The 24,274-nt window shown below is 36.0% G+C and overlaps 1 pseudogene; it reads left to right on the forward strand.

Annotated features, from left to right (window-relative positions):
• The first annotated feature begins 21,139 nt into the window (after positions 1–21,139).
• LOC149158129 (protein TORNADO 1-like) overlaps positions 21,140–24,274 on the forward strand; it is a 56,933-nt pseudogene continuing 53,798 nt past the window's right edge.

Below are 24,274 nucleotides of genomic sequence, written 5' to 3' on the forward strand. Positions count from 1 at the left end.
CATTCTTATGCATCTTAATACTTTGAAGTTTATCCTTGAGTGTCAACTTCCTGTGGTCACTACTGATCTTGAACAATTATGTTAGTGATTTCCGCATCACGAATGGAGTTTCTTTTCCATTGAGATTTGAGGTGATGTTATCTCATACTCCCTCTAATAAGATTCTTCATTCCTTGGTTACATATTTCTTCCACTAAGCATGGTTATGGGCATCAGATTTTGGTGGTTATTCAATATTTGCCTTGGTTTATAATAGTAGTCCATTGTCATCCAATATTGCCTCCATGCAATCCTTCCATGCAACAAAATTTAAGGTTCCTTCTGAGGCGTAGTCTAGCCTTTGTCTATTGAAAGCCATCTTCTCAGTCCTAAAGAAAATTTGCAACACTAATCTCCAAAATTTAACTCTTGAGAACCAAATTTGAAGTGCATTCTCTAATGTGAACCCGATACCATGTAGAAATTAGGTTGTAGTTTCAAAACTGCTCATGAAATTTTCTAAATCTCAAGACTCAAAGCTATTGTATTGCTCTTTGGAATTCAATGCATAATATAGAACACAAATCATAGGCATGAAACAAGAAACATCACACATGCATAGAGATTTATCTATGGGAAAGCCACTGCTCAAAACCCCTTCCTATTTATATTGCATTAATCAAAGAATAGAGATGAAGAAAAATGATTACTCAAGTTTGAGCATAACCTGCAAGTGTATATTCTATCTCTATGCCTAACTGATGGACTCTAGCCAACACTTAGCTAATTTTCAAGCCCTCCAAGCTCCTATTTCCTTGTGTTGTTCCTTGAGGAAATTACCCCCTATTATTTGAGAAATTACCTAAATTGGATTGTGCAATTCCTCTAGGCTCATCCTATGTCTAAATGCACCACTTGTACACATTGGAATAGTATAAAATTGATAGTACACTTTCTTGGAAACTCCATCTCAACTGGGTAACTCGAATTCTCTGCATGCAACAATTATTTTGGGCTGATTTATCAGTTAACTGGATCATCATTGGGTGTGACGAGGGAAAAATTTAAGGATGTGAGTTTATCTTAGAGTTTAGAAACCTTGGTGAATCATACTTGTCCCTAATATGCAAATTGTAAAATTCTTGTTGATATTTTCATAAAATATTTAGGATTCTAATTATTTTATATTCGTATACATAAAATTTTGGAGATTTTCAATGTAAACTAACTTTACATTATAAAATTTGGGTGAGTCATTTTTAGAAAAAATGGAAATTGGCAAATATTTTTTTTGAAAAAAGTGTCAAAAATTAAGCCACTTGCGAATATTAGCCCCTAAATTTTTTCCTAAGTGTGACTGAAGTCACAGTCCACAACTTGATATTCCACTAGCTCCTGTAAAAGTTAAAACTAGTTTAACTAACAATCAATTTAACTAAAACAAATTTCTACAAATTATAAATCAATCATACTGAATTGAACTCAACCTTCCCCAACTTGAATTAACTGACTTAAATGAGTGACAAGTGCCGTTTCACCTCAGTTAAATACCTCCAATATTTCCGTTGAAACGGAAATTTGAATTTTCTCTAGTTCGACCAAGGCAAGGTCAACTGAGATTTTCTTGTTGCATTTTCAACACTTCATGGAAAGATGTGTGGTTTCTTGATTCTTGAAAAACTTTACACATTAATTTTAGAATATATTTCATTGAATAATTCATAGATAATGTTGATGGAGCATTCTACATTGTAGATAAGTCAAAACTCAAGCCATTAGGGCTTGGCGCCATCAGGCTCAAACCGCCTAGTCTCCCAAACTTTCTTCTACATGTGTTCTCTACCTTATGGAGTTGTGGATAAAATTGTTTTCTTTGGTTCACATCCACTATAAAGGACACTCCATACACATGTTTGATGGTAAGGTTAGGTTAGAAAAACATTAGACAACTTGTTGAAAAATGTAACTAGTATTAGTCTTCATAATTGTATCTGAGTCATAATGTAATGTATTTGTCAAAACAAAGAAAAATAAATTTTATTATAAAGAAGAATTTCATGCCTGGGTCAATGGATTTTAGGTCAAAGCCTCCATTGTAGGCTTCTGGGGTTTATGTCAAGTATCCTTGTATTTTTCAATATGCAAAAGACCCTTCTTGGGCTTCATTTACCAAGAAAGAAATTTATTTTACCGTAAAATAGGTCTTTTAGGTCTCCTCCACCAAATCGGACTCAACCTAGACAAGTTGTCCTAATTTTGGGACAAAATATACTATATAAAGGAAGCAACTTGACCTCATTTGAAGCACATCAATCACAAGTTAGATTTGTAGTAGTTGGAGACATAAAATGGTGGGAAATTCAAGGAAGAGGAAGGAAACCCTAGTGAAGGAGAAGCAAGTCTTGGTACAACATAAGAAGTGAAAATTTTCTCTCATTATCTCACACATGCAAAGTTGCTCGGTTGCTCGAAGGGAAAAATTTAAGGATGTGAGTTTATCTTAGAGTTTAGAAACCTTGGTGAATAATACTTGTCCCTATTATGAAAATTGTAAAATTTTTGTTGATATTTTTATAAAAATATTTAGGATTCTAATTATTTTATATTTGTGTGCATAAAATTTTGGCGATTTTCAATGTAAAATAACTTTATACTATTAAATTTGGGCGAGACATTTTTAGAAAAAATGGAAATTAGCGAGTCTTTTTTCTGGAAAAAGTGTCAAAAGTTAGCCCACTAGCGAATATTAGCCCCTAAAATTTTCCCTCAGTGTGACTGAAGTCACACTCCACAACATGACCTTCCACTAGTTCCTGCAAAAGTCAAAACTAGTTTGACTAACAATAAATCAATTTAACTAAAACAAATTTCTACAGATTATAAATAAATCATACTAAAGTCAACTCAACCTTCCCCAACTTGAATTAAATGAGTTAAATGAGTGACAAGTTGCATGTCACCTCAGTTAACTACCTCCAAGATATCTGCTGAAATGGAAAATTAAATTTTCTCTAGTTCGACCAAGGCAAGGTCAAACTGAGATTTTCTTGTTGAATTTTCAACACTTCGTGGAAATATGTGTGGTTTCTTGATTCATTAACAAATATCCACATGAATTTTAGATTATATTTCTTTGAATAATTCACAGACAATGTTGATGGAGCATTCTACTTTGCAGATAAGTCAAAACTCAAGCCATCAGGGCTTGGCACCATCAGACTCAAACCACATGGTCTCCCAAAATTTCTTCTACATGATGTTCTCTACCCCTTGGAGTTGTGGATAAAATTCTTTTCTTTTGTTCACATACACTATAAAGGACACTCCATACACATGTTTGATGGAAAGGTTAGGTCAGAAAAACATTAGACAACTTATTGAAAAATGTATTAGTATCAGTCTTCATAATTGTATTTGAGTCATGATGTAATGTATTTAAAAAAAAATAAAAATAAATTTTATTATAAAATAAATTGACTTATTAAATGATGAATTTCATGCTTGGGTCAATCGTTTTTAGGTCAAAGCCTCCATTGTAGGATTCTATGGTTTATGGCAAGTGTCCTTGTATTTGTCAATATGTAAAAGACCCTTCTGGGCTTCATTTACCAAGAAATAAATTTATTTTACTGTAAAATAGGTCTTTTAGGTCTCCTCCACCAAATCAGTCTCAACCTAGACAATTTGGCCTAATTTTGGGATAAAATATACTATATAAAGGAAGCAACTTGACCTCATTTGAAGCACATCAATCACAAGTTTGATTTGTAGTAGCTAGAGACAAAAAAGGGTGTGAAATTCAAGGAAAAGGAAGGAAACCTTAGTGAAGGAGAAGTAAGTATTGGTCAAGCATAAGAATTCAAAATTTTCTCTCTTTGTCTCACACGTGCAAAGTTGTTGGGTTGCTGGAAGGGCCGAAATTGCAGTATTGTAGCTAAGTCAAAATTCTAGTGTTGTTGGGGGCTGAAATTATGGGTTGAAGTTGTTGGACAAGAAGAGACTATAGAAGATTTTTGATTCAACTTAGAAGGCTGAATTGGTGGAGAAGGAAGTTATTTTAGTCAGGTTTAAGTTCTTGTTCTATCTAAATTTTATTAGTGGAAGAGTTTGACTAGGTTTTCTCCTCGTAAGTGGTTTTATCCCTAGTTGAGTGCCTACATCTAATTTCATTGATCTTCATGTTTTTATTTGATGATTTCTTGATGAAAAGAAGATAAAATATTAACATCAATAAAATAATAATAATAAACAAATAACACAAGTAATTATCAACATATGAGAACTTTTCTGCACTTTTGTTTTTCTAACATGGTATCAAAGCTAAGGTCAAGAGGGTAGAGAAAGGAACCTTGAAGATATATTGAAGAAAAGGGGATCAAAGGAAGGTCATTAAGTAAAAGGATTATAAGAGGAGAAACCTACTATTTAAATAGAATATGTCAACTACAATTTGTTGGAAATAATACTGAGAGGGGGGGTGAATCAGTATTATCAGATTAATCAAACTTTTCAAATGCCCAAAACATATACGCTACTTCAGTTAAGTGAACCAGCGTGTACACGCTACTGTGACGAAGTAAAACAGCGTATAAGCAGAAAACTCACAATTTAGTTGGCTTATTCTTCAATTAAGTGCATCAGGACATTATTCATCATATTAACAGTAAACATGTGCAGTATAACAGAACAGATAAAAAGCCACACACATGAACACCAAGATATAAGGTGGAAACCCAATGTGGGTGAAAACCACCTGCTGCAAGTTGTCTCTATCTTTCTTAATATGAAACTTCAGTTTACAATCTTTTGTACTGGTGCAGCCTTATACCAGTACGCAGGCTACAACCTGCAGAAGGCTTCAACCTTCTCTCGTTCTCCAAACTTCCTTGGAAGGGAGCTCCAACCCCCTTTTTGCTTTTGTACTAGCCAAGATACTAGTGCGTAGGTGCTGACCTACAATCTTCCTTCTTCCAGGTATCACTTTTCATACATTTTCAGACTTGGATATTCCTGAAGCACAACATTACAATCTGAAGACCACAATTCATTCAATTTTCACAACAGATCATTGAAGCATAAAACAACCAACTTTGAATCACTGAACCACTGAACCCTGTCAATCACCAGTTACCAGAACACAGAGCAGACTACAGAACTCTGTAATAACAGTCAGATCCCACTGTAAACCCAAATCAAGCTTCAAAAGATATACGCTACTTTAATGAGCAGAAACCGCGTATACACGCGCTTTTACCGAAGCCAACCTGCGTACAGATCTAAAAATAAACTTTCTCAACTTGCAGCTGTACCAGATATTAGTTAGACTCAGAACGTAACATTGCGACAATATGCAGATCTAGAAATACGCATAATCAACCATAACATGATAGTGCATTTCAAACCATTTGATCCCGATCTCTCCTTAGATCTAGTTCTCCATCAACCGATGAGATCTCTCCTTAGCTCAGATCAACCAACTCAGAACCTGCATATCAGATCTCTTTCTCTCTTAGATATTCATGCCTTGTCGAAAGATGATCTTTGCCTAATGATCTTCTTCTCCTTATATAGCCTTAGGCCTTTCTCAATACCAAGAGCCAAAACCATAGTAACACAATACCATCAACTTTAAAACTAGGGATCGACACGCCCGTCGAGACATAATGGTCCGAAATCATAGGCACAACTTCCAAGGTCTAACCACCATGAACCAAAGGAACCTTTCCACATACACGCGCTTTTTCTGAATCGAACTTGCGTGTACACGCGACTTGGGCTTAACGAAACAGCGTGTATGAGCTTTCTTGCCATGCTGTACTGAGATCTGTCTTCTGATTAAGTTGCCATCACCTGTACTGTACCATCCACTGAGTGAGTTGCCATCAAGGACAACACTTGAACCATAATGCCAACACAATTAAGACATAAGACAAGCTAGAAGGAGCCTCCAACTACAGGGCATGGAAGAAGAGGATAGATCTTATTCTCACTAAGCATAAAGTCTTGGATCTTGTTCAAGAAAAAGTTAATAAACATACATATGATGTAATGAAGGAAAAATTCAGGGAAACCAACATCTTGGCCATGAATCTCATACTAGATGGAGTAAAGTATAATCTAATCCCACACATATCCAATATAGATTCCACTCAAGCAATGTATGAAGCGCTCAACAAGTTATTTACCATCAAGAACATTGGTCAAATAGCTAACCTCAATAATGAACTAAGGACAATAAAGATGAAAAAATATGATACTATGTCATCATATTTTGTAAGGATATCTAAAATAAGATATGAAATCAAAGCTATAAATGAAGTTTTACTAGAGAAAGAACTTGTTATTGTTGCACTACAAGGTCAACCAAAATCATGAAGCTCATTTGCATCAGGAATTATCAGTTGGAAAGATAAACCAAACTTTGAAAAAATGTGGAATGCCTGCAGTCAAGAAGAAGGCCACATCTCATTAATAAAAACAAGAAGGAGGGTGAAGAAGACAACACTTCAAATTCCTACTCTTCTCATCACAAGAAAAAGGAAATATACAAGAAGTTCAAAGGGTCAAGGAAGAAGGTTGATCTATAAAATATTGAAAGCTACAATTGTCATAAGATGGAACACTACAAAATAAAATGTCTTGGGAATCCAATAAATAAGATGAGAGAAAGAGAACATGCAAATATTATCAAGGAAGCTCCACCTAAGAAGAACAAGTCTGAATAATTGGAAGTCAAAGACTATTACTATTAAGTCCTCTATTACATATCCTTCTTAGTCTTCTATTCTAAATGATTTCTTTATTTCGGATTTATAGAATTTGTAGGTCTAATATATCTTGCTAGAACATTTTTGAATTGTTTAAAGCATAGGTATCCCTCAAAGAACTAGACTAGGAGGGAGCCTCCACCATTTTTCCAATAGATAAGTTTCTTGTTGCTTGTTTCCACTTTTATGTTTGGTTTCCTCCTAATATCAAGATTTCTTTGTATTGTGTACTAATAAGATTTTATTTATATTTTCCTTGGTAGGAAATTTTGTAGAATACACAGAGAATATGGAGGAAACTTGAAAGGAAATATTTGAGTCATCAAAGAAGTTTTGTTGCAAAGGAATCCTTTCAATATTGATGCCCTACAAGGTTTGTTAAAGACCAATTCAGGCTATGTCATAAACTACAGGTTTTGTTACAAGACTCTCTTAATAGAAAATGTATGATCATTCTCTTTTGAAATTTGATTTACATTACTGACATATTTACATCTAAGGGTTTGAATCATATAAATCATTGTTAGGGTGATTAATCATTAGATTGAATTTACCCTTGTTATACTATCTCTTGTCATTTGATTATTCTTGTAAAACCCTAACCCTTAGGGTTCACTGTAAAACGCTAGCCTCTTAATGCTAAGGTTATGTCAATGTTGATAATGAAACCCTAGTTTACTTAGGGATTATTAATAAAATCCTGAACATATAATGAATTCCTATTCTTTTGAAGTCCTTTAGGGTTTTTTGTTAATGTCTAAATGAAACCCTATATTTTTAGGGTTTGGTGATTTAGGTTTCATTAAGAAAACTTTTGTAATAATATCCTAGAAATGAAAGCCTACGTGTATATTTGTCTATTTGATCGAAACCCTAACCTGGTCCAAATCATTTGATGTATTGATATTGGTTTTACCTTGTAGATATTGATGTGAAATGATAATGCAACCTAGATATGTATATGCGAGCATGCTAATTTAATTTTTTATACTCATGTTTTAGTTTGTGAAGTCTAGGGTTTGTAACAAAACCATATTAAAAATGATATTCTAAGACATGATCGAATATTGCTTTCAGTTATTGATATGGTTTAGCGTTGATGATAAATTTTGGAAATAATACTAAGAGGGGGGGGGGGGGGGGGGTGAATCAGTATTAGCAAATCAATAGCTTTTTCATTTCCATACTCAAATTCATATACGCTACTTCAGTGAAGGTAACCTGCGTGTACATGCAACTGTGTTGAAGGAAACTAGCGTATATCCAACAAACTTATGATTCAGTTAATTCATCATATGTTGATCTTTAATCAATGCATCATTACTTCATTAACCATATAAATAGTAACGAGTTGCAGTAAAAATAAAACATACGATCACACATAAGAAACACACATGAACACCAAGATATAAGGTGGAAACCCAATGCGGGACAAAAACCACCTGTTGTTGTCTTCCTTTTAATATAAGAAAAACTTGTTTACAAGCTTGTACTAGCACAGACTCATACCACTACGTAGGCACCCACCTGCAAAAGGCTACAACCTTCTCTCATTCTCCAACTACTACTAGAAGGGAGCTACAACCCCCTAGCTCTTGTACTAGCCGATCTATTTACTCGTACGTAGGCGCTAGCCTACTAAAGGCTCCAACCTTCACTTGTTCTCCAGCTACTACTGGAAGGGAGCTCCAACCCCTTGGCTCTTGTACTAGCTAATATGTTTACCAGTATGTAGGTGCTGGCCTGCATAAGGCTACCACCTTCTCTCTTCCTCCAGGGACCACGTTTCATAAATTTTCAGACTGGATACTCCTAGAACACAACACCATAATCTGAAGGCCATGTTTCATCAAATTTTCATACTGTACCCACCAACAACATTGAAGCTCAAAACCAATCACCACTGCCATACAACTATTTCATAAACCAATCATTAAATACTCAATCATCAAGCTCTGAATCACCCACTACTGAATCACTGAAGACCTGTCACCAGAACACAGAGCAGAACCCAGAACTCTGCAACAACCACTAGAACCATTTGCAAATTCAGATATCATATCTCATAATGTATACACCACTCTGATGATCCGAACCAGTGTGTATACACGCTTCTACCAAAGCAAAACCGCATACAGATCTGCAAGTATTTACTCATAACTTTGCAGCTATTCTAGACACCAGTCATACCCAGATCATAACAATTATAGGATAAAATATGCGTTAGTAATTCAGATCTAGTCTATCCATGATCAAACCACATAATGATAAAACATTCCAAGCCTTAGGATCCCGATCCATCATCCATCATCATCCACATAGGTGCATCCTTGGTTCAGATCAAGCAAAGCCTCACAAACCCATAACCTGCATACTGGATATCACACTTCATCAGATATTCAATACTTTCACACCTTGCACACATTGGCCTAATGATCTTCTCCTCATTATATAGTTTTAGGCCTTTCAATACCATGGACCAAAACCACTTAGGACCAATACCTTGGACCCAATACCTGGGGTCAATACCTCAGACCAAATACCTTGGACCAAAACTTACTTTTCCAAGATATATGCGTTTTTCATTCTGTGAAAATGCGTGTGTATGTTATACACACCTCTTGGTCTGTTAACCCATTTGTATATTCTACTCTATAGTCTGATCTGTAATTATTTTCTACTACACTGAGAACTGTCATCTGAGTGAGTTGCCATCAAGGACAACACCTGTATCATAATGCCAACAATAAAATCTAGGGCTTGCAACAAACACTAGTGAAGTATGACATGTAAATTCTAAAAGAATATGTTGAATCCTTATATGTATATTACTATGATTGAATTGTTATTGCTAACATCTAAGGCTTTGTGTCTCGCAGATGGAGTCTAGGGTTCATGATGAAACCCTACCAAGAAGTTGAAGTCTAGTAAGTAAAAAGATGTGACCCTTGCTGATTATGAACTTAACTAAGATTGGATATTTGATGTCTAAAGCCTAAATGTTTTGATGCTTCCATTGTAATGACATTATTTTGATTTAATTGACTTCAAAATTTTGTATATTTTTATTTGTTTGTACTTTATATTAAAGTTTGGTAGGCACATAATCTTCAAGATGTTGAAGATCTCCTATGTTATGACAGAAAATACAATCCTTGCTTAAGGAGTGTAGAAAATCATGTAGATTCAAAAGCTAATGCAATTTGCTAAAGAAAGAGACAAGAATCTACTTCTACTCTCTACAATGGAAGCCCATAAACATCGAGAAAATAATAATCAATAGAGGAAGAGAATCAAAGGCATATAGCACTATAAATATCGAGGGAAATCCATAGCTCAAAACCCCACTATTTTTTTGTATCAAAATGGAAAATCAATATGAAATTACAATGCTTGTTCTCTCTAGAGAAATACTAACACTCAGAAAATTCAATCTCCAACTCATAAGCAAGCTGAAGGCTAAATCTTAGTCTCTTCAAAAGCTCTCCAAGTCTCTATTCCAATGTGTAATTCCTATGGAGGATATCTTGTATTTAAAGGGAAATAAAGCCTCTGAAAACTGCACAATCCATCAAGGGTCAGTTCCTAAATGCATGCACTATCAATGCAACTCATAAAAATCTAAAACAAATCGCACACTATCCTTGCACTCTAGTCTCGACTGGGTCTTTCTCAGAATCGACATGCATGAGTTTCTGATTAGTAAATTTTTAGTTAACTAGAGTAGCACTGGTGGAGTTCATTAGTGACATCACTGGCTGTTAACCCACTATTAGTTCTCTTAATCAGTTTGAGAACTAATTTAACTAAATTGACTCATGAACTTCAGTCTTCTATTTTGCAACTCACAATTAACTCATACTGGACTCCTACAAAGTAGGGAGAACATACACATGAAGAAAAAAATACTTCCAACTCGAATTTCCTAAGTTAAGTAAGTTTAATAAACTTAATTAACTAATTTTAAGTTGCTATGAGAATAGAATTCAAATTTAATTCACATTTTAATTCAAGGACAAATTAAAATGGAATTTCTTGTTTCCATTTCTCAACACTCCCTCTCAACAAGAAAGGGATTATCAATACCTCGATCCTGTCTCCCCGAAACATGAATTTACATCTTGACAATGCCTATGTTAAGATGTTAGCATCTTTCTCCTCCGTGGGAATGTAATCTAACAACATGATTTGCCTTAATACAGAATCTCTGAGATTATGATACCAAATATAAATATTATTGGAACGATCATGAAAGACTAGATTTTCAGAGAGTTTGATACAAATCTGATTATCACAATAAATCACTGTTGGATCCATCTACTGACCAAACAAACCAACCAAGATCTTCCTCATCCAGATAGCCTCACATTTTTCCTGACTTGCATTCATGTACTCTACCTCTACTGATCTGAGTGCAACTAATCTGTGTTTCCTGTTGTAACAAGAAACAGTCGCTGACCCAATATGTAAGATCCCTCCTGATGTGGTCTTCCTATCATATGGACTTCCTTCCCAATCTGCATCGGTGAAGCCTTGAAGCTTCAATCCCTCTGTCTATTTGTACCATAACCCAAATTGAGTAGTGCCTTTGAGGTATCTCAATACATGCTTTTCTGCCTTCCAATACAGCCTGGTAGACCTAACCATCTCTTAACTAAGATGGTTAACCCACAAGATTTATGTAAACCATAGCTTCCACTACTTCCCCTAAAGAAACATCCTCCTTCCTCCAGTTACCGGCTAGAGGAGTCCCCATGGGTTTACTTCTCTCCATGTGGAATCACTTGAATATCTCATTGGCATACTTTCCCTGAGATACAAACAACATCCCATCTCCCTGCCATACCACCATGCCAAGAGAGTAATGCATGAGCCCCATGTCCTTCATCTCAAACTCTCTTGCAAGGTCCTCCTTGCAATATTTGATGAGCTTCTAATCACCTATCAGTATGAGATCGTCTACATAAAGTACAATGATAAAAAACTTACCTTCCAACACAATGTGATACAAGTTAGCATCTGCTTCACTCTTCATGAAGCCCAACCTAGTGAAGCAGCTATTTATCCTGATGTACCAAGCACGGGGTGCTTGCTTCAACCCATACAATGCTCTCTTGAGTTGGCACACATGCAACTCACGGTCCAAGGTTTCAAAACCTTTAGGATGCTCTATGTACACCTCTTCCTCAATCATGCCATTGAGGAAGGCAATATTTACATCAATCTAATGGATCTTACAACCCATCTATGATGATAGTGCCAAAATAGATCTGATTGATGAGTACCTTGCAATAGGAGCAAAGGCCTCATCATAGTCAATCCCCTCTACCTGTGAAAATCCACGGGCCACAAATCTGGCCTTATGCTTCCCCACACTACCATTTGCAGCTTGCTTTACCTTGTAAATCCAATGGGAGCTCACAAGTGACTTGTCCTCTGGTCTCGGGACCACATCTCAAACACTATTTCGACCTTTGGATTCATACCCCTCCACCATCGCATCAACCCAAACTATTTTCTGCACTACTTCCTAAAATGAATATGGCTTTGTCACAACAGATGAACCCATAAGTGCCATGTATCCAGTGTACCGCTCTGGTGACCTCCTCTGTCTACACTGAGAAGAGGGTGCTCCCACATTCTCTTGGGAATCATCCAACAATCTGTCAACCTCTCTAGTGTGCTTTCTTCCCTCTTTGGAAGAATCTTCCTGAGTGGATGTATCCACTCTTAAAACCTTTGCATGTGGCTTCTCCACATCAATCTGAGGTCCCCCAACCTTAGGAGCTAAAATCTCCTCATCCGCATGTAGCTCAAGCTCCCTCCCAAGGGATACTCACATGGCCTTCTCCTCATTGATCCTCATATCCATGTGAACCACTGTCAACTGACTGGTCGACATGTACACCTGATAGTTGTGGGGTGTATCAGTGTACCCCACAAAGATCCCCAACTCTTATGTTGGCTGAATCTTCTTCCGTGCATCTTTGGTCACATGGAAATAAACCGATGACCTAAAAATCTTGAAGTGACCAACATCTAGCATCTTACTGGAATAATCCTCCTCTGGTGTCTTCATCTCAAGTATCTAATGTGGGTTACAGTTCTGAACATAAACCGTTGTGTCGCATGCCTCATCCCACAAGTTTAGTGGTAGGCCCTAATCATGTAACATCGCCCTTTCTTCCCCTACTATGCTTTTATTCTTCGTCTCGGCAACCCCATTATATTAAGGGTTATGGGGTATCACCAACTCTCATTTAATCCCTTCCACTACACAGAAGTTATTAAACTCATTGGAGACATACTAACCATTGTTATCACTCCATAGAGCTTTAACGTTCTTGCCAAACTCTTTCTCTACCAATTCTTTGAACTCACAAAACTTTGTGAAAGTTTGATCCTTTTTCTTCATAAAAAATACCCATCATTTATGAGAACATTCATAAAAATATATAACAAAATACCCGTGTGTGGCCATGAATTTTGTCGAGAATGGTCCACGCACATCTCTCCAAAATAAACTTTGCTCAAATGTCTCTTTCTCCAAAGGAAGACTTGGTGTATTTTCCCAAAGTAAAACCCTTGCACGTATCAACTTGCTCAAGAATACCTTTGGTAAGACCAGTAGAGATTTTTTGCAATATCTTCAAAGCCCCATGATGCAAGTGGTCTAATAACCTATGCCACAACTCGCCGACGTGTCAGCTAAACATCTTTTCCGCTTTTGAACTCAAAGAAACACAATCCTCTACCTCTATCTTATCGAGATTCTGAAATCGAATCCCTATCTTCTTTACTTGACCCGTGGCTATGTGTCGAAGGAACATCTTTCCTTTAGAAAATATCACATCATAGCCTCTATCCTCAAGAATGGCAGTGGATAACAAGTTCTTCGTCAATCTGGGTATGTGCATAATATTCTTCAAGGTGAGTGGAGTCACATTCTCCCTTTAAAAATTAATAGTGCCCACACCAGTAACACTGTACTTACCGTCATCACCCATCTCGATATGAATGTTGAGATATTTCTCCTCTAGTTCTCTGAATAACTCTTTTTTTCCAGTCATGTGGAATGAAGCTCCACTGTCTAAGTACCAGACACTTCCCATCATTAAAGACACCATGCATGCAATGATGGAAAAGTCCAATTCGAATTAGGAGGCCAACACCTCACCCACCGCTCCTCTTGAGGAATTCTCCTTGGAATTATTTAATGGAAAATTTGTAGCAAAGTGTCCCGCATTGTGACAATGAAAGAATTTAACTTGCGTCATGTCCTTCTTCCTACCTCCATGATAAGAATCTGTTTTTGAATGGGAAATTTTACCTTTCCCCTTCCTCACCTTAATTGCTAAGGCATGGTTCTCTTTGTCATCAGTATTTTATGAAGAACCATCTCTGGTGTTCCTCCTGATCTCATCTTGCATCAAATCCGACCATAGTCGTTCCAAATCTGGCAACTTCTCCTGACCATTGAAAGTCCAAATAACTATGCCAACTCTTTGGGAGTCCAAGAAGAGCGAGGCTCACCATATCCTCCTTGGAAACCATGATTACAACACTTCTAAGTTCATCCCGACAATGAGTGAACTTGGTCAAGTATTTTAGAATCGTCTTGCCTTTCTCCATCTTGATTTTATGAAGTTTATCCTTCAGTGCCAACTTCCTTTGATCACTGCTATTCTGATACAAGTCTATCAATGTTTTCCACATAGCATGCGGGGTTTCCTTTGCATGGAGACTCTAGACAATATGATCACGAACTCCCTCAAGGATTATCTTCCATGCCTTCGCCACACACTTCTTCCACTTAGCCAAGTTTTATGCATCAGTCGATGTTGGCTTAGGAATTGCTTGTTCAAAAAATTCCTTCAAGCCATTGTCCTCTAGCACAACCTCCATCTTGCCCCTCCAGGATATGGAATTCGAGCTGCCTTCCAAGGCATACTCAAGCCTCAACCCATGGAACACCATATGCGAATCTTGAAGTATGTATTGCAAATTCAACTTTCACCTATAACTTAGAAACTCAAAACTTAGAAATCTTCTCTAGTACAATGTTCTTAGCGCCGATACGAATAGGGGATTTTTAAAGTATAAAATGGGCCTCCTAAGAAAATAATAAAATAATAGTGGAAATAATAAATAATATTAGATTACATCATTAAATTTTAGAGGGTAAAAGGAAAAAAACTATTTTTTCAACTCGTATTTTCAACTTATCTCCCTATGGGTTTACTCAAATTTTGAGCGAAAACACTCATTGGATGAAAAATTTGAGTCTTCATCCAAGGAGAACCCATGTTGCATACTTTTGATGGATCCTGCTACATGAAAAATGAGAAATCCATGAAAAACATGATTGCAATCATGTCTTTTCATGTATTTCTCAATTTTTGTGTAGTAGGGTCGATCAAAAGTATGTAACATGGGTTCTCCTTGGATGAGGAATCGAATTTTGCATCCAACGAGTACTATCACTCAAAATTTGAGTACCTTAGGGAGATAAGTTGAAAATACAAGTTGAAAAGGTAGTATTATTATTTTATTATTTTAAGGTAGTATTATTATTTTATTATTTTTTAATCTTTTTACTTTTTTACTCCAAAAGTGGTGACTCATCCCCCATGGTTGACATCATCACATGAATCCTATTGGTTCTTATAAAGTTGATTTTGGTTGTACATTTTTCTTAGGAGGCTCATTTTAGACCTAAAAATTCCCCTAATGCATGTATAAAATCCCGTAGATTCACAAGCTAATGCAATTTGCTAAAGAAAGAGATAAGAATCTACTTCTACTCTTTACAGCGGAAGCCCATAAACATCAAGCAAACACTAATCAGTAGAGGAAGAGAATCAAAGGCACATAACACAATAAATATCTAGGGATATCCACAACTCAAAACCCCACTATCTATTTTATATTAATCCAGAAAATCAAGATGAAATTACAATTCTTGTTCTCTCTAGAACAATCCCAACACTCAACAAATTCATTCTCCAACTCATAGCCAAGATCAAGGCCAAAGCTTAGCCTCTTCACAAGCACTCCAAGTCTCTATTCCAATGTGTAATTCCTGTGGAGGATAGATTGTATTTAAAGGGAAATAAAGCCTCTAAAAACCACACAATCCCTCAAGGGTCAGTTCTTGAATGCATGCAACGTGAGCGCAACTCAGAAAAATCTAAAAGAAATAGTGCACTATCCCTACACTCTAGTCTCAACTGGGTCTTTCTCAGAATCAACATGCATGAGTTTTTGATGAGTAAATATTTAGTCAACTAGAGTAGCACTGGTGGAGTTCATTAGTGACACCACTAATTGTAAACTCTATTAGTTCTCTCAATTAGTTTGAGAACTAATTTAACAGAACTAACTCATGAAACTGAGTCTTCTATTTTACAACTCACATTTAACTCATACTAGACTCCTCCAAAGTAGGGAGAACATACACATGACAGAAGAAATAATTCTAACTCAAATTTCCTAAGTTAAGTAAGTTTAATAATAACTAATTTTAAGTTACTATGAGAATGAATTCAAATTTAATTCACAATTTAATTCAAGGAAAATTAAATTCGAATTTCTTGTTGTCATTTCTCAACAAAGAGAGCTTTTTGTTGAGCCATGATACCCATTTCTATTATGGAAACCTTACGCCTTCACTCGATTCTTTACATTTCAATTTTTTCCATGCTTATCCAGTCAAGTAGAGAAGGACGAGGGGAAAATCTAAACAAGCAAACCAAGATCAGAGGTCTTACATATGCTTCTTTGAAGGAACAAACTCATATTCTCTAAAGAAGTTGGAATTGATCTTCTTCCCATGAAATGGAGAAGTGTATATGCACAATGATATATATATAATACATAAATAAAGGGTGAAAGAAGAGAAAGGCTTCCTACGTAGGGAGGTGAAGCAAGAAAATCCATCGGGGTACTGTCTAGGCTCGATCGTAGTGGAGAAATGTTTATGTTCCTAGAGTGACTCCATCGAGTTATTGTCTAAGCATGCTAGCAGCAAAGTAACACCAGAGATGAAATACTATACTTTGAGAATCTAAAGCTCGTGAACTATACTACCCTTTCCTAATTTCAAACATTGTGATATTGTTGGTCTTATGTTTGTGTTCAACAAAGAAAGGACAGAGAGGACTATTTTTATTCACAGGGTATGTGGGGAAACCAAATTGATCTGCATGATGAATCAATACCCACTGAAGAACTAGACCATGGATGAAAGAATTAACCAACCCAGAGAAGCTGGCATTCAGCCAGTCTATCACCAATTGTTGTCGTTGCTACAATACTGTCCAAAGTTTTTGGCCTACATCCAAATTTTAGAGCCTACTTTTACTTTGTATACTTCCATCACAAGTATTAAGAGTCATCACATGTATATTCTCTAAGTGTTAACATAGTTACCAATCAAATGGGAATTATTACCTCAAAATAGGTACTCTAGCCCAAAAACCCCCAAAAAACATGAAAAAACAACATTTTCGGGGTAAATTTTCAACATTTTTTAAAAATGGAAGTAAAAGCCAATTTTTTTGTGCAAAAAACACCCTAAAAATGAAAAGTAATGATGCTGGAATATTTATTTATTTATTTATTTGCATTTTTGGGGGTAAATTGTCAACATCTTTTAATAATGAAGTTAAAAATAAAATATCATGACTATGAAAAACCTTAAAATTCCAACAATAGACATGGCATTAAAGATAAAATATCAAAAGTCTTAAAATTCCAATGATTTTTAGGCATGGTATTAAAGATAAAATATCATGTCTCTGAAAAGTCTTAAAATTCCAAGGATGAATAAAAACATATTATGATATTCTTAAATTCTTTTTGGAACAAATATTGTCTTCATAAGAGAAACAAAAATGGGTGACAAAGATGTTGGGTTATGAATTTCAAATCATATACGAAAAGGGGAAGAAAATGTTGTTGCAGGTGCACTCTCAAGAAAGGATGAGGATGTGGAAGCATTTCTTTCTGCCATTTCGATTATCCAACCTGAGTGGATAACTGAAGCAAGGAATGAATTGAAGAATGATAAAGAGGTGTGGTCACTCATTCAAAAGTTGTAGCAATATCCCAATACATCTGATAGATTTATATGGAAAAAAAAATTCATTACGGTACAAAGATCACTTATATCTTTGTAAGAATTCCCAATTGAAACAAGAGATTCTTTTGGAATCGCACATATCTGCCTTAGGGCACTTGGGATTTTTAAAAAATTACCATAGGGTCAAGAACGATTTTTTTTGGGATGGCCTTAAATATGATATTCAGAAGCTTGTGGTGGAATGTTTGGTTTTCCAACAAAATAAAGTTGAGACAATTAATACCCTAGGCCTATTACAACTTTTAGTCATTTTAAGTCAGAATTGGAGGAGGTCTCAATGGATTTTATCACAGGTTTACCCAAGTATGCAGGAAAGAGTGTCATCATGGTGGTAGTTGATAGACTTACCAAGTATGAACACTTTTTTTCATTATCTCATCCTTTTAAAGCCAATACAGTTTCTACTGCATTTATGGAAACAATTCAAAAGCTTCATGGAAACCCAAATATTCTAGTAAGTGACAGAGGTCCCATTTTCACAGGAAATTTTTGGACGGAATTATTTTCTTGTCTTGGTACTCAATTAGCTCATAGCTCACCTTATTATCCTCAATCTGATGGGAAAACTAGGATAGTGAACAAATGTTTGGAAGGATATCTCTGTTGCTTTGTATCTGATAAACAAACACAATGGGCCAAGTGGTTACCTCTAGGTGAATTGTGGTATAACACTTCCTTCCATATTGCAATAAAAATGACCCCATTTATGACACTTTATGGATATCATCCACTATCCATCACATCATCTTTAAGAGACAATTGTAAGGTTCAAGTAGTGGAAGATCATGTCAAGCATCAACAACAATTTCTCCAACTCCTAAAGAATAACCTTAATTTGGTGCAAAATTGAATGATGGCAACATGCAGATTAACATCACAATGAAAGAAGTTTTGATGTAGGTGAATCAATATTTTTACAGCTAAAACTATACAAACAAATTTCTCTCGGGTAAGCTAAGAAGGATAATAAATTATCACCCAAGTACTACGGTCCTTACAAAGAGTTGCAAAAGATTAGTACTATGGCATACAACATACAAGTTGAAGTTCCCTGCATCTTCCCAAGTACACCTAATTTTCCATGTTTCATGCTTAAAGAAGGTTATCAGTGACAAGCTTCCAGTTAAAACAGTGTTTCTAGAACTTGACAAAGAAGGAAAAATCATATTTGACCATGAATCAATCATGGAAACAAGAACCGAACATCTATGGAGTCGATCAATTTCATAGTATCTCATTAAGTGGGAGAACTTACGTACTGAAGATTACACATGGGAGGATGATAATTTTACACAGAAGCATCCATAACTTCTCAACCATTGAGGACAACGCTTTTTTGAAGGAGAGGGGCATGTTAGGTCCCTATAATAGTAGTGTAGCCCCCTTATTGTTAGTTTTGTGCCCATGTAGCCCCCATATTGTTATTGGTGTGACCCATAGAATCCCAATATTGTTATTGTTGTTCCTTTACATTATTAATGATGATGATGATGATGGTGGTTAACGTCCACTGAGACCAAATTGGTCTATCGGACCTATAATTTTCTTAGTTTCTAATTGTTTGGATCCTCATCTTTCTTGGCGAGGTTGGTGTTGTAGCTTTCTTTTTTTTCTCTGCAGTCTTCCAACTCTCTTTATCTTGCATCTCCTTCATCCCTTCTAGTTCTTAGGACATTGGTGTCTTAGCTTTGCCATCTATGGTGTTCGTCCTTTTGAAGATAGTCAGAAAAGAAGTTTGGTCTAGGAGATCTTCTTTGCTGTTAAATGAAGATTTATTTTGTACGATATTTGAATCCTCATAACTGTTGATGCTTGAGGGGTTGTCAAGTTCACTCTTTTGTTGTTGGGTGGGGCTTTCCCCCTGCTTGCCTCGAGATTTGTTTCTTTCTTGCTCAATTTCAGAGTTTTCTTGAAAGTATTCTTCTTTGATGACAGTGTAGTGTTCTTTTTGTGCTCCTTCCCACCAGGTAGATCTATGGTGATTTTTTCTAGCAGAATTTTTTTGGGAGGCTTTTGGGTAGTTTTTAGCTAGGTGGCTTGTCTCCAAGCAAGATCGACATCTGAAGAGAATATTTTCATAATCTAGTTTCTAGTTCCGCACATAGTCTTTACTTGTTAAGTGTCTTTCAGCTGGGAATCCGGCACTGAAGTCCATTTCCACAAAGATGCGTGCATAGGTGGTTCTGGCATATTCCTCTGTTTCTGGGCACCTGCAGTAAAATTTCCCAATTTCATTTCCAATGGCTTTTAGCGAAAAGAAATTCCAGAGATGCAAGGGTAGGTCTGGAAATCTCACCCAAACTGGTGCTGAGGTTATGACTGTTGTTGAGGGATCGAATGATGGGTTCCATGGCCTCATGAATGGACCCGATTTTTCCCAAAACCAAGGGCCGAAATCTAGAATACATTGTCTGCTTTCAGGGTTTTCAAAATGTACTATAAAGAAACCCCTAGCACAAGGGTAGATATTAATTGCATCAGGAATTAGAGGCTTCCATACCTCCGAGATCTAACTGTGGAGAGCTGTCAGCCATAACCAAAAACCATTGAAATGGCAGATTAGGGCACTTTCAGAGAACTTCAAAGCCTCATCGACTGAGGCTTGGACCACCTGGATCGTGGGAGCTGGGGCTTCACTGATGATATGGGTAGGAGCTTGCCCCCCAAAGGTGGACAGAACTAGGCCAGCAACTATTTTCGCGAAGCTTGGAGCCATCTAAGGAATGGCCTCTTGGGTAGCCACAAGATCGAAAGATGTAGCACCAGTGCTGAGGGCCACAAAAGGCCATAGAAAGATTGCCACAGAGTGAAGATCTGAAGAGCTGCAGCATGAAGATCTGAAGAGTCGTGTGGAAATCCTGGAAGACAGTCACGAGAGCCGCAGCGTGAAGATCTGAGGTGAAGAGCCGCAGATCTGAAGTGTGAAGAGCCGCAGAGTGAAGATCTGAAGAGCCACATCATGAAGATATGAAGAGCTGTGTGGAAATCCTGGAAGATGGTCACGAGAGCCGCAGCGTGAAGATCTGAGGTGAAGAGCCATAGATCTGAAGTGTGAAGAGCCGCAGAGTGAAGATCTGAAGAGAAGTAGTGTGAAGATTTGAAGAGTCGTGTGGAAGTCCTAGAAGTCATAGATTCGAAGCCCTCCACACGACCCATGGCGAAAGGTGCAGATTCAAAGTAGAAAATTGAAGTGTTGCCAACAGAATTGTCTAGGGCTTATAAAAATTACAAAGATCTCGACAATTACAAAATGCAGGGTTACGGAGTGGAAGGTCTTGTGGATCCTCTGCAGAACAAGCCCCCTGTAGGTGGGACTGCAGGCACAGAATGGCCAACTCTGGCAAGCACCAGTGTCAAGGAAGAGCCACAGATCTGTCAAGGAAGAGCAGCTGATCTCAATCAGAAGAGCCGCATATTAAACATTACACCCAAACTATTATTTTTATGTAGGCTCTAATTATATTTCGACCTGTTAGACTCCTATATATACAAAGGAGGTCTTGTCATTTGTATCATCCAAGAATTTTTCATTGAGGTAATGTAAAGGAGGTTTCCCCCTTGAAGTGGATAATTTTCAAGTCGTTGATCTATCTTTTCTATTGTTTTGTTAGCTGGTTGCATAACATAATAACACATTTCCAATAAGTTAAGCACCAAAGTAACCAAAATAGTACAATTACTTCAGTACATGTGAAAGTGAAAATGAATCATAAACATTCAAAGAGTAGTCTTAAAACATCCAAAATCCATGTATGAAAATGTGTTGGCCAAAAGGCTTCAAGTATTAAGCAAAAGTTCCAAGATGCATAAGTACAATGAACATCACTTGCCTAAATAGTGGAGCATTACAACCACTACTTGCTCACCAAAATTACTAACCCTATCTCTCTAATGCCTTGGGGGAGAATTCAAGGTTAATTTTTTTTTTCATGAGTAATGAGGATCCTTTTATAACTTGACGCAGACCTTTCACATCCTCAAAACTCTTGAATTTCCAACTCCTAATGACCTATGGACTTTTACAACCATTGGACTTCCAAATCACTTTTGGAATTACATATGACTCTCGATATTAATTCTTTTTGTAATAATAATAATAATAATAATAATAATAAGTTCACTCTAAAGCCTAATGTTTTGATGCTTCCATTGTAATGACATTATTTTGATTTAATTGACTTCAAACTTTTGTATATTTTTATTTGTTTCTACTTTATATTAAATTTTGGCAGGCACATAATCTTCAATATGTTGAAGATGCCCTATGTTATGACGAAAAATACAATCCTTGCGTAAGGAGTGTAGAAAATCCCGTAGCTTCAAAAGCTAATGCAATTTGCTAAAGAAAGAGACAAGAATCTACTTCTACTCTCTACAGTGGAAGCCCATAAACATCGAGAAAATAATAATCAATAGAGGAAGAGAATCAAAGGCACATAACACTATAAATATCGGGGGAAATCCATAGCTCAAAACCCCACTATTTTTTTGTATCAAAATGGAAAATCAATATGAAATTACAATGCGTGTTCTCTATAGAGAAATCCAAACACTCAGAAAATTCAATCTCCAACTCATAAGAAAGCTCATGGACGTGGACAACAAAGCTGAATCGAAGGAGAAAAATAGGAAAATTTGCTTTAAAAATAGATTTAAAAATAGATTTATGGATGAATAGAGAAATGAGAATTCCATCAAGATAATGAAATACTATAGGAAAATGATGTCAAAGATAGGGATATGGTGTTGGGAATAGATCAAGGAAATGATATTTGATCTCGTAATGATGGTGTGAATCTGTAGTGAGAAGAAGAGAACATAAGAATAATGGAAGAAAACTTAATACTAAAGAGAGTTGGTCAATTACTTCCCATTATGAGAAAGTAGAAAATGCACATTTGTTACAAAATTTTATTAACTCAAAGAAAATCGAAAGAGTATTTAAAGAGATAAATCAAGTTAATGGGATTTGATAGAGATGGGATAAATCAAATTATTTACTAGTAAAAATCAAGCAATTGTTGGCATACTGGACTATCTCATGGCTAAACTGTTTACCAACTTAGGTAGCTAATCTATTTGGTGATCTCATGGATTGATAACATTTAGGGTGGTTCCCTCCCACAACTACTACTTCATTCAACAATCATTTGTATAGATGAAATAAGTATTGACAATCATTTGTGGGTAATCTAATTGAAGACACTAATGTTAATGATCACTCCATTTATGTTTCATGTGCTTAATCCTATAGATGTTGTAACCATGATATGAGGGCGAAGGTGAATGTGAAGGTGAGGATGAGGGTGGAGGTGGGGGGAGATATCACGAAAAACACAAAGGTTGTGTGCTTCCAATTATTAATATAAACTAGTCTCAATATTAAGTTAAATTATGAAATATTTACTAAAAAGTAGTGCAAATGAAATTTTATGATCAATAAGTTGCAATAATTGTCTTTAAAGGATACGTCTTATAGAAAATTGATATGATACCTTAAAATAAAATACATTACTAATCAATACAACTTCCATAATTTTAATTTAATTATCAATAATTTTTTAGGTGGATGGTAAGGATATATCCTCCATGGAATATTCATGATAGTATACACAAATCGAAGGTTGAGATTTATCTCCAAATTAGTTATGCCATTTTTTCTCTTTGAATTAAATTGATTAATTAAAAAAATGTATTATGAACAAGTGTGATTTAAAGTGAGTTATGGTTTCTTAGCATATGGTATTGATAAGCCACGGTATTGGCACATGACATTGTAACAAATTCTATTTACACACTAAGAATCTCCATGGTAAAATGGAGGTAAATCTCCATGATTAATAATCTACCAAGAGCAAAGGTTGTGAGGTTGCTCATCATGGCTAGGGTGAGGTTGTTGGCATTATATGTCAACATGTCACTAGAGATTTTTCTCAACCACCTGAGGTAACCTCAATTTACATAACCAATTATATTACTCAAAATTTGATATATAATAGCATTTGCACTAGATGTTGCAAAGGAAACGTCGTAAGTTGGTAGCCCTTATAGAAGAAGAGCATAGATGAAAAATATGTGAGATCTTCTGTGATCTAACTATAGCCAAATTTGAGTGAAAAATTATAATGATAGTTTGAAGATTTTTGTAGTGAGAATCTTGGAATGATGAGTACTTGAAAATAACCATTACTAAATGTTTATAATTTTGGTGACTTAACAAGTCATTATAGTTATTACAAATACTTTAAACTTGAGGTCTAATATGGGTATATTTAAAATATTCATAAGAAAATAAATTTTCTATCCTCTACCTTTTTAATATCATGAAGATGCAAGACAAGTGCATCCCATTGTGTTTTGTATTTTGTCGAGTGCCATGTTTCAC

The sequence above is a fragment of the Pinus tabuliformis genome, chromosome 5_2 (genome assembly GCF_031772625.1).
Source record: "Pinus tabuliformis cultivar Carrire ecotype Pingquan chromosome 5_2, CPIR1, whole genome shotgun sequence".
NCBI classification, from domain to species: Eukaryota; Viridiplantae; Streptophyta; class Pinopsida; order Pinales; family Pinaceae; genus Pinus; species Pinus tabuliformis.